At 39.0% G+C, this 12612-nt stretch overlaps 1 protein-coding gene across 3 annotated transcripts in view; it reads left to right on the forward strand.

Annotated features, from left to right (window-relative positions):
* The first annotated feature begins 8271 nt into the window (after window positions 1–8271).
* The window catches only part of ELFN1 (extracellular leucine rich repeat and fibronectin type III domain containing 1), a 474275-nt gene continuing 469934 nt past the window's right edge, over window positions 8272–12612 (forward strand). Inside the window, exons 1-2 of one of the 3 annotated variants that reach the window (XM_063430426.1) lie at window positions 8272–8755; window positions 9937–10183. The gene's annotated coding sequence lies outside the window, so the exon portion shown is untranslated. Of the gene's footprint in view, window positions 8756–9882; window positions 10184–12612 lie in introns of those variants that run through there. The other 2 variants (XM_063430427.1, XM_063430428.1) reach the window with 2 other exon arrangements.

Here is a 12612-nt window from a genome sequence, read left to right on the forward strand (position 1 = left end):
CAAATCCTTGTGCACAACTCTATGTTGGTCAAGAAACACGCTGATAAACGTAGAAGGGCGGCTCCGGTCTTTGTTCCAGGTGATAGGGTATGGCTGAGCACAAGGAACATCTGTTTAAAAGTGCCCTCCATGAAGTTCGCTCCTCGTTATATTGGACCCTACAGGGTGCTGACCCGTATCAATCCAGTTGCGTATCGTTTAGCTCTTCCTAATACCTTACGCATGCCGAACTCGTTTCACATTTCATTGCTGAAACCACTCATATGTAACAGATTTTCCTCCACAATAGCCCCTCCTCGCCCCGTTCAGGTGGAGGGTCAGGAGGAGTATGAGGTTAACTCTATTATTGATTCTCGAATCTTCCGGGGGAGAGTACAATATCTGGTTGATTGGAAGGGATATGGTCCTGAGGAGAGGAGTTGGGTACCTCAGGAGGATGTTCATGCTCCCCGTCTCCGCAGGGCGTATCACTCTCGCTTCCCATCTCGTCCCGGTTCATTCTGCCCGGTGGGCGTATCTGAGAGGGGGGGTACTGTCAGGGTACCTGTGGTCTCTACCTCCGAAAGAGGTAGAGACTTAGCTGTTCCTCCATCCAGACGGTCTGATGGCTCCCTTCCCCGCGGTCTATCCGGTCATGCTAGGCCGGCCGCGAGGGAGTGACTGCCTTTTACAGCATCTAGGCAGGAAGTAGTCATCAGGACACTCCCCCGGAACAACCTGTCAGTCAATGGCTGCAGGACCAATAAGGACGCCTTGGAGGCGTGGTTACTGCTCTGAACAGGGTATTTAACAGAGCTTCTTTCATTAGCTCATTGCCCTGTCGTGGTTCTAGCTTGTTCTAGTCACTCAGTGCTTGTGTATTCTATTATCCCTTTTGGTTTTGACCCGGCTTGTTTACCTTACTCTGCTTATCTCTGTTACCCTTGATTCGGCTTGTCTCTCGCTTACCTGTCTTCTGTTACCCTCGACCTCGGCTTGTCTTTGACCATTCTATACTGTACTACTTACGTTAGTCCGGCCATTCTAAGGTCCGGTATACGTATCTGGCTACTGTTTGTACTCTGCGTGTTGGATCCCTGTCCCGATCCTGACAGGTCCTCATCAACCTATTGATCCTGTAACATTTTGTAATTCTCTTATTTATTGCTAAATTCCCCCCTCTATCTTATTGTAAAGTGCTGCAGAACATGTTAGCGCTATATAAACCAGGGGGCTACAACCTTGGTGAGGATAATACCACCAAAGCATATTAGATTGAGTAAACCATGCTTTGCTCTTACGCATGTGAATAGGTTTTTAAAAATCTTTTTTTATTGTGCTTTACACTACATATTTACGGTGTACACTATTGTAGTTTTATTTGTTCTTTTTCATATATACCCACAGAGAAAGATTGTCTACACTTATATCCCTGAGTGAATAATTTGGAGTCAAACTTACGGATCCATTACATGTGAGTGCACATTTTATATTTATACCCACCCCTGCTCCAAAGCTTAATATACTACACTATATTATGATTTTTTAAATCAGCACTGCACTATCCTAAGGCGAGGGTTATTCCGCCCAGGCGCTGCATTGAACCTCCATAAAAGTGTGAGTGCACATTTTTATCTTATTTATACTAACTATAGTTTTGATATACTACACTAATAGTATCTTGTGTGCTTTTCTTTTTTTTTTTGTTGATGTTACATATGCCAACATAAGGACTATTTAGGTGCAGCACCTACTTTTAACCAGACAAGAGAGACTCCGCACTTGGTGTTTGAGCTGCCATTGGACTGTAATCATCTTACATAAGTTCTGAATTATAGTTGTGTGTTAATTGCTATATAAATGCCAATAATAATAATTCAGTTTGAATTCTTAACCATTCTCACTTTAGTAAATAATCATGTATATCTCAATAGTTCATAACCCCTTTCGACTGTAAGCTTCCAAGACAAGAAGCACATTTTACTATTTAGTTTGTTCACTGTTCATGCATTCAAAAATGCTGGTAATTCATAAGAAATAATAGTATGGATAAAAAAAATATATATGTATATATTTTTATACAGAAAAAAAAGTCATGTGCATTTTTTTTAATTTTAAACCACCTCTTTACAAGATGAAATAATGTGGGACTTTTTTTTAAAAACATATGTTTACACAACTGAGCTGCTGGTTAATCTGTAATCGTAAAAGTGACATATTATGTAAGTTAAAATTGGTATTTATTGTATATCCATCCACCAATTTACTCAAGAATGGGAAGCAGTAAACCACAATTTAAAGGGACACTACAGGCATCAAAACAAATTTAGCTTAATTAAGCAGTGTGAGTGTATAGATTATGCCCCTACAGTCTCAATAATCAACAATCTGCCATTTAGTAGATAAATCCCTTTTTGTTTCTGTCCATGCGGCCCTAGCAGCACCTCCCCTGGTTGTGACTCACACAGCCTGCATGGGAAACAATGGTTTCATTTTTAATCAGATCTTACACTTACTTTAGACATTTGTATCTCCTACTCTGTAAATGGAACTTTAATCACACACAGAAGGCTCCTAAAAGAGTTTGAGATAAGAAATTCAAAATGAAACAGAATTTGCAATGAAGGAAGTGTTAGCATTAGATCTCAATTTATGGGAAGTATTTAGGAAAGCTGTGTAAGTCACATGCAGGGAGGTGTGGCTATGCTATATAAACAAAGTGATTTAACTCTTAAATGGCAGAGAATTGAGCAGGGGCATGATCTGTACACCAAAACTACTTCATTAAGTTTAAGTTGTATTGTGCCTATATTGTCCCTTTAAGACAGAGATGAGGGTATACAATAGACATGAACAATGTATTATATAATACAATGAACCAGATTTATGCCAAAAGTAAGCAGTTTTCAAGTAATTAAAATGCACTATTTAGAGAGTATATCCATTATTGCTAATTTTATTAATGTATGTGTAACCTTTGTACTTCAAGAGACTGGAAGAAATATTAATGATCAAGATAAAGTAAATTGTGTTGCAATGAAAAACAAGCAATATGACATTACTTTACATGTCATTTAATGAAATAAAAGAATGATGCAGGGCATTTTATATTTTATTAGCAGAAAAGAAAATTAAGTAATCCTCCCCTCATCCTTTTAACCCTCTTGGCAGACGTGTTGACAAATCTCAGGCTTTTTTTAAATAAATCACCTTTAATGCCCAGTTTCCTTCGGCTATCCTGTCTTACACTACAGCTGCTGCAGTTACAATTTAATGCCCTGTATATTTCACACTATATTAAATGTTTGCTCGGACTCTAAAAACTGAGATACACTGTCTTACGCTTTTTTGTCTCCACTGCTTTCAACAACTGTGTCAACAGACACAATCATTGCAATTGGAATGCTCAATACAGCTCTTTATGTAAGTGTTTTGACTTAAAAGTGTATGCAGACCCATGAACGGTCACTCTAAACACCATGGCAGCTTGGCATGATTTAAAAGGTTGTGGCTCGCAAATAACCCTGCACACACACACTCTCCTCTTTGAGAGTGACTTATAACTTTAAGAGAATCGCTGCAGCTGTAAGCCTGTCCACATGGCTCACATGGCTCAGACTTTCTTCTCTGATGTGTCAACCAATTTTACCCCACTTGTGCACGTGCCTTGAATGCGGAAAAGCTCTGGTTGCCGGAAACTTAAAGAATCATTTTAGGATTGCGTGAAATTGAATCTAATGTGAAATTAAATCTAATAGTGTTAAATAAGCATAATATATGAAAAGAACTAAGTATAAATATATTGCTATCCTTAAAAGCAGATGGCAATGTGAAGGAACTAGTAGTCACATGATGGGATGGTAAAAGTTGGAATGGGGAAATGTCACATTGGGAGAAATGACAGGGTAATTAAGAGTGAAATAAATAAGAAATAAATAAGAAAAGTTAACCAAAATAGTCTGAATGGACTGAATAGAGAATGGACTACAACTTTAATGGGTTCTAGCTCAGTTCTCTAGGTAGCTTTAGCTCAGGTTTTTCCATTACAAAGAGAACCTAAACCTTATGCATAGCAGACAGATTCCACCTTTAATGGCATTTGTCCAGGCACTCGGAGGTTCTGAAACGTGACGTCATCACACTGCGGCGGATAATGTCAAACGGTCGTGACTCTGGCATTTCCTAAGGCATAGGTTTCTATTATTAATGGTAATCATGTCAGCAAACATTATCCAATGAGCATGTGAGCTAACTGCTTACCAACTGTAATTGTGTTAGCATACCTTATCAATTACAACATGTAAGTTAACTGATTATCCCTAGCTATGAATGTGGCAATATGTATTATCCAATGTAATTTATGAGTTAACTGATTTCATTATCAACTGTGTCTTCTTTTATGCACTTTGAATAAAAGTCTGTCATTTAAAGGAACCTCCAGGTATGCCCAGATATTGGTGTTACTTTCATCTTAAATGGTAGTTCATTTCTGAAATTCTTGCCAGCTCTCCGTGACAGATACAGCAACCCAGAGGATTATTTGGCCTCGGTGCATGGTCTGCTACTCACAATGTCTGCATTAATCTTTTACCTTAAAGAACCTCAATTTGCAAATCAGAGCTCAAGAGAATACTGACTATTTATTTATTATCACCATTTATATTGCGCCAACAGATTCCGTAGCACTTTACAATATTATGAGAGGGGGAATTTAACTATAAATAGGACAATTACAGGAAAACTTACAGGAACGATAGGTTGAAGAGGACCATGCTCAAACAAGCTTACAGTCAATAGGAAGTGGGGTGTAAAACACAATAGGACAGGAAATAGCAATCAAATAAGGTGGGAGTGAAGCAGAGCTGGAGGAGAGAGTAAAGTGCTGCCTTTTAGGAGAGAGCAAGAGACAGGTATGTAAGGTAGAGGTTACTTTGGGAGGCCATAAGCTTTCCTAAAGAGATGGGTTTTAAGGAACTTCTTAAATAATTGAAGACTAGGGGAGAGTCTGATGGTGGTAGGCTGGTTATTCCATAGGAAGGGAGCTGCCCGTGAGAAGTCCTGCAAGCATGAGTTGGCTGTATGGGTGCGAGCAGCTAACAAGAGAAGGTCACGGACAGAATGGAGAGACCGAGAAGGGACACACCTATGGATCAGTGAAGAGATGTAGGACGGGCGAGAATTGTTCAATGTTTTAAATGTATGGATTAGCACTTTGAATTGACTCCTGTAGGATACAGGAAGTCAATACAAGGACTGACAGCGGGGTGAGGTGTGAGACTTTGGCGGCAGCATTCATTACAGACTGTAACGGGGCAATACGGCTTTTGGGAAGACCAATCAGGAGAGCGTTACAATAACCCATGCAGGAAATTACTAGAGCATTGACAAGCTCCTTGGTAGCTTCTTGTGTAAGAAAGGGCCGGATGCTGGCTATGAGTGACAGTTATGGAGGAAATGGGTATGTGACATGAAAAAGAAGGAGAGAGGGGCAATAAGTAATGTAAACAATGGGGTAAAAAGTAAACAATGCTTTTATTTAGAGCATTGTTTGAGCAGACAAGTCAGCACACCTGGATTCTCACAGAATTACCTAGCACACATTGCTTACACTGCAGCTAGGAATTCTGGGTAAGGATATGCAAATATAGTCTTCAAGTCAAATATTTAACTGTTGTATCCACTCCATATTTTGAATATTCCGCTTATGTGTATTGTTCAAAGAACTCTTGAAACATTAAATAAATCAGAGCTTTAAATGACTTTATTTCGTACTTTAAACTTTTCCGATTCCATGTCAGGGTCAGCCTTTCATTATATATGTTGATAGATATGTTTATATAGCACTGTAAAGCTGCAAGATACAGGAGGTGTTTCAAGAAGTAGAAAGGGCATCTGTGGATTGTATTTAGATGGGGAACTGTCCCTTCTCAAGATTTTTAATATCACACTGACTTATCCCCTATAGTTATTGTTTGTGAGGTCTGAAACATAAATCTAAACTAAGAAACGCTCACTACTGTATTTACTTCTATCCCAAACAGACTGCCTCTGTTTTAACATCTTGTCAATCATTATTGTAAGCTCCGCCTTTTGCACGTGTCAATCAAAATAGAGACAGGAGGAGAAACATAAAGAATGTTTCTATTTCTTCACCTCCAATGTAATGTGTGCCCTGGCTGTGCCTTGACTGCACTTGATTGTTATGTAAATTACTAAATCTTTAAGAATATAAAATACTAAACAAAATGGAAATAATTTGAAAAATGGCTAACACCGATTGCTCTTTCTCCTTGCCCTTTCTATTTCTGGTTACATTGTTCAATAAGTCAGATATTTTAAGATATGAACTATAATCTCTGATTTCCAATTTTTGGAATTGTTGTCCAGGTCTGCTTTGATTGGCCCATATCGTGACTGGCTCTATGAGTATTTTAGCCTCTCTAGGTGTTAAATTACCGAAACGAATGTAACGCTGAAATAACTCATTTACAAGCCAGTCTTAGGATATTTGTTCATTTACCAAGATCTGTAGCCTTGGTAGACTCTGAAAGACAGTTTTGTAGTGCAAGGGAGATCTGCCCAGACAGTGAACCTTTGTGGTTCTGGTTTTATAAGGACATTTCAGTGTTCCCTGCAGTTGTCTTCACATGAATAACCCCACTGTTTTTCAGATGACTTCATGAATTAACCATTTCATCTCGCTTGAACTAATTCCATTTCCCACTAAAATTAATTATCATCTTCTTAAGCGGGGCTTGTGTACACGTGAGCTGCCTAATGACTTTTTTTTCAAGTTAATTCTCCATCTTGACATAATAAAGCATGGTTTGCTGAATGCTTCATTTTGGAATTATAATTGGCTTGTGACCTAGAACCATCTCACTATCATATACACATCTGTATTCTGATATTCACCCAAAATGAATATTTTAACGTAGAATCCTACGTATCTGAGAGTTTAATGCAAAGAAGAGAACAGTCATTTAAAATATAGCTGTATGTTTTAATTACACACTTGCTAATTATCTACATGTCTTAGTTTACTTTCCATTGGCAACTAAATACAAAATATTGCTACCAGGTTATAGAAAAAAGTCTGAAAGGCTTGTTTCTCCAGAAATATTGAAGGAATGTGGCATTTCCATGGTGTGTTTGTCTGCTGTGCACCAGAGGAAGAAAAGGGAACTCAAAGAGAAGCCAAAAGTTAAAGAGAAGGATATTTGCATAGAAAAAAAGGCTCATAACGGATATTAAAATGGTTGTTAGAGGAGAGAGAGAGGTAATGGGAGAAAGGGACAGAGAGAGAGAGAGGTAATGGGCGAGAGGGACAGAGAGAGAGAGAGGTAAAAGAAGAGAGGGACAGAGAGAGAGAGAGAGAGGAAGCAATACTTGTTTAGAAAAGAGAAGGCAAGGAAATAAATACAAATAAAGAGTAGGTTTGAAAGAAAAGAGTTAGATGGAGAATATGTGAAAGGGGGAAAACGAAGGGAAGAGGGAGATACAGAGAGAGGGAGAAAGATGAAAGCTGGATTAGAAGGAGAAATATGGAGATGGGAGAGAAAGAGAGATGGGAAGAGAGAGAGAGAGAGAGAAGGTTAACATGAGAAATTGAATGAAAGAGAGGGGAAGAAGAAGAGAGAGGCAGAAATGAAAAGTGAGAGTAGATCATAGATACAATGAGAGAGGGAAAAGGGAGAGAGAGAACCAAACAGGGATAAACAGAGACAGAGAAAAACAGACAGAAATATAGATAGAGTGACAGAAAAACAGAGAGAGACAGACAGACAGACAGACAGACAGACAGATAGATAGATAAATAGATAGATAGATAAATAGATAGATAGATAAATAGACAGACAGATAGATAGACAGACAGACAGACAAATAGATAGACAAATTGTCAGACAGATTGACAGACAGACATACAGACAGATAGATAGACAGACAGACAACGAAAGAAAGAAAGATAGATGATAGATAGCAGATTGGTAGACAGACAGACACACAGACAGATTGATAGACAGACAGACAGAGAGAGAGAGAGAGAGAGAGAGAGAGAGAGAGAGAGAGACAGACAGACAGACAGATCAGAATGATAGACAGACAGACAGTTGGTATATCAGATACTGTAAGGATGTCTCTGGAGCAGTGTATAAATGTGTACACAGAGTGTACCTATCAGCAGAGTGAATAGGAAGTGGTTAATGGGACGTGGGGGGAGGAGGTGGGCTATGTCTTATGCTGAAGATCTATTTGTTCATCATCATCTCTAAAGCTTGCCAAACCATTTGATTAGAAGCCGTGCGCATTAACTTCCCATTCCGCACCATTGGATCAACATGCTGTTTGTGTTTAACTTACACACCCCTCCTCTCTCCCTCCAGGACTTCTACACTAAACCCCAGCATCCAGGCTCACAACGAAACGTGCTACTACCTAGGAACTGCCACTGAAATCGCTCTCCTCCACGCCAGCTCCCCCAGCCTCTCCTCCACAGCTGCCTGGACGGACTGAGAGATCATCAGCCGGCAGCTCTCCATCAGCACTGGCTGTGAATTAATCACCTTGCCTTCAATGAATCTTTAAGGTCCTCCACTTGGTGCAGTGAGGAGCTGCAGGGTTTTTTCCCCATCCTCAGGCCGAGGAGGACAGCCCTTGGATCTGTGCAGGCTTCTTAGGAAGATCTTCTGTGGAATTCGGTGGGACCCGTGTCCTGAAGAGACCTGAACGCCTTCCCTGAAGACACCCCAACAAGATGTCCTCATGTGTGAGCCAGGTAAGTGGGACCTTCTGGCAGAGCTTGGGGCAGATAGATGTGTGTGTCTTAAAATTCCATGCCGCAGTACAGAACCTTGCTACAATGTATCCAGCCTTAGAATGGAATGAGGCAGGATGGATCCCTCACCCTTCTACCCCTAGAGCTCACCCCTTATCCACATCATCAGCTGGAGCTGGCCCCATCCAAGAAAACTCCAAGGCTCAGCAGGTTCTCCCCAAGCCTGGCATCTAGTTAACACCTTCTTGCAATTGGAGCAGTGAAGGGGTGTCGAATTTGACAGGCACATCTGTGGCTTCCAGATGTGAGAAGAGAGGGGCTGTCTGAAGCTGAGACAGAAGCTGGGAGCTGGGGAGTAGTGAGAGTGTCTGCCTGGAGCTGTACTTCCCTGTATATTATGTGTGCAAAATGAAATATGCATATATACATAGAGAGAGAGAATGATAACATCCTGTTCTGGTACTTTGCCTCTCAGCTTCTCAACTTCATTCTCAGTGTAGCTGCATTTCTGATCATGGGTCTGATAAGGTTAATAGCTCAGTGCTGATGATGACACAGGGTACGATTTTAGACAGCAACACAATATCACTCAGTAACTCACTACATGTTATAGCAAGAATATGATATAAAAGGAAAACAGTACTTCTTTCATTCTTTAAATACATATAAATATATACATACATACATACATATCTAAAATATAATAGGGTTTTATATATAAGTTTTATATAAAATATATAAAATGGTTTATATATATACACAAACCTTATTAAAGTAGAACTGATTTTATTATCATATCATTAACCATTATTATTATATATGGGTTATACATTTATTATTTGACACTCATCCATAAGTAAGGATTGTGCAGTAATTTAATAATTTGTGAGCACTGGTTTAACCCCTTCATAGTCGACCTGCTAGCTTATGCCATAAATAGCCAGCTGCCATGGGGGGTTATAGTCTGTGAAGTAGATGGCTGGGTATCCACCTAAAACTTTAACGCCTTTTAATAATTCACAAAGCCCCCGTCTTTTTCTTTCTTTTTTTTTTTTTTTTTTTTATTACGTACAGAGCCTCCTCCAAGCCTTAAGCTGTCAGTCTGTGCATGCAGTGCTGTTTGTCTATGTCTGTGTGTGTGGGAGCTGTGTGCTTAGTATGTTACATGTTTTGTTCTCAAGAGGGACCCGCGGACACTGGTGTGATTCGGGTTGTCAGGGGCGAATCTCGGGGAATGGAGAGTTCGATGTGATGATGACAGGTGGAGAGAGTATATTTCAGCACCACTGGCTGGCGGACAGCGCTCAGCTCCACTAGGGACCGTCCTTACCCCACTGTCTATTTCCTGCTCTGGAGATGCCCAGCACATCTCTGCCTCAATGCAAAGTGTGGACAGCCTCAGCTACTTACCCACTGGACTAAAACCAGGTACCCACCTTCCTATCCTCATATGCAGCCAGAATCTTTCTTATTCAGATTTATGCTCAATTGTGTCTGGACATAGAATCGGTTAACCCCCACAGGCTGAATGTTGTGAATATTGCATAGAACTCTCTGCATTCTTCCACATGCTGAAGTCATGTCCTATCTGTGCTGCTTTGATTATTACTGTTATTAGTGTTGTTGTTGTTGTTGTTGTTGTTATTATTATCATCATCATTATTTTATAGGATGCTCAGAAAGGGATCTATATCGAGCATAAGAATTGTGATATCTCACCACCACTAGGAGGGTTAATACAACTGTTGCAATTTTCAAATATCCAAGCCTATCTATTGCCTCTTTTAAGTGTAGTATAAACACCAGGTTGAAAAATGAGTTGAATGGAGATTCTTGGTAGACGTTAAATATAATGTTTATGTTTATATATTTTCTCGGTGCCATTAACCCAGTCTAGCATTCTGGTAGTTTTGTAGAGATTAAGCCGTTTGCTGATCAGTTTAGGACTTGTCGAAAATGAGTAATGACTTGATTGTAAAGCATTCTCTAGAGAAAATACCCTCTGCTAGCTGATCGTGAATACTAAAGATGTCTGTGGCTCATCTTTATTCACCAATATCTTTAAAACAAAGCATTCCAATTCAATTTTCTTAATTAGATTTTTTTTTTCTCTTAACTATCTTCCGAGGTATACTATTAAGTGGCGTGTGTAATATGTATAAGGACTGTAGCTCTTTACAGATGAAATAATTAGATTTCTGACTCCTTGAAACTTAATTTCTGTACTTTATACTGACAATATATTATGCTGTTTTACTCAAATGTTCTTGTGAATATGAATAGCAAAAAGCTTGGGCTTAGAACTAGCATTTTGAACTCAACCGGACGTTATTTTTGGTTGACCCTCCTGACACTCAAGGGGTTTAATCCAGCATTTGTCCCTTGACTGACACATCATAACAGCCGAGTTTATAAATTAACAGCACATAACAAATTTCAAGCCATCTGTTAAGTTTACTGAGATACTGGTAGTATTTATATAGTAGTATAGTGTCTAAATTGTATTTGGTGCAGGATTCAGCCATGACTTGCATTTAACACAAATTATGTGTTCATGGGTTTAGGAATATTAACTGTTTGAATGACTGGGGAGCATCTTATTTCAAACTAGAATCTAAGGAGTTATGATTAATTTTATGATGATAATTCTGATTGTCATTTACTGTCTATAATGCTTCATATTTTAGAAGAGATTTTATTTGAAAAGCTTTAGTGTCAAAGTACGGTGATGCTACACTTACATGAGACTTGAGATATAGTGTTAAATAGCCTGTCTGTTTCCTTACAGTTACCCTATAGAACTGTCTCTTTAACAAATTAAATGGAGCATAGCATTGTTGCTTTTACAGATATGCTCAATGAAGCACAGTGACACAGGCTGACTAGAGAGAATAGAATAGAATGTTTCTTTAATGGGAAAGGTGGACTTTGTGTAAGAACAGTAATATGTGTCACGTGTCATTGCCGTGGTTAAGCACCAACATGTATATGCTCCTAACACGGCCGAGATACAGTAGCCCTTTGAATTCTACACAGGTTAGAAATATCATGATAATGCTGTTTAATAATCAAGTGCCAACTGTGAGTTGACTATCACTCAACATATCAGTATCTGCTAAAAATCTAGTAAAAATGGAACATGCGCTCCCTTCACTTGAATACACGACAGTTGAGTAACTGGATCTCAACGAGATTTTCTTTTACTAAGCTCCGGTTGTGATGTCATGAGTGGTACCATCATGACTTACTTACGTATGAGTTAAGGGTTTCCCTTAAACTGATTATTAAACCGCAACTCCTTCTACCCAAAGAGCAAGTGCGTACTTTACTTTGAAAGATTAAACTCGTTTGAGTTGCTGAGTTGTATTTATGGACTTTGAGAAAATATACTGATATCAAAAAAGGTATTTTACATGCATTTTTTAAAAAAGATAGGTTACTTTACTGGTGATTTGTGTGGCTATTTTTATGATTACCATATGTTTTTGTTTTAAGACTTTGTTTAAAGCATAGTTTTGTTGCATATTCATCATGCCAAAACTAGACCAATGGTGATGCAAAGTGATACATATGGAGCAATTGACAGTAATATATTTTAGTTATTGCCTAAGTCTTTTCATTTACCCAAGAATTTTTCCATGTTTGCATTGATAAATCCAGCCAAGGCATTTGTGCGTTTGTTTTCCACCATGAAATCTGTGAAATGCTTTAGAACACTTGACTGCAGGTTTCAGCCAAGGATGTCCAGTTGTAAAGGTAATTTCTATGGGAGGGTAGAAGGATCTGATGTACCTACCAGCCATATGGACATCTGCTATCTCACCGCTACACCTTTTTATTCGATTTATTTTTTACAG

This window comes from Pelobates fuscus, chromosome 8 (genome assembly GCF_036172605.1).
Source record: "Pelobates fuscus isolate aPelFus1 chromosome 8, aPelFus1.pri, whole genome shotgun sequence".
In the NCBI taxonomy this organism is placed as follows: Eukaryota; Metazoa; Chordata; class Amphibia; order Anura; family Pelobatidae; genus Pelobates; species Pelobates fuscus.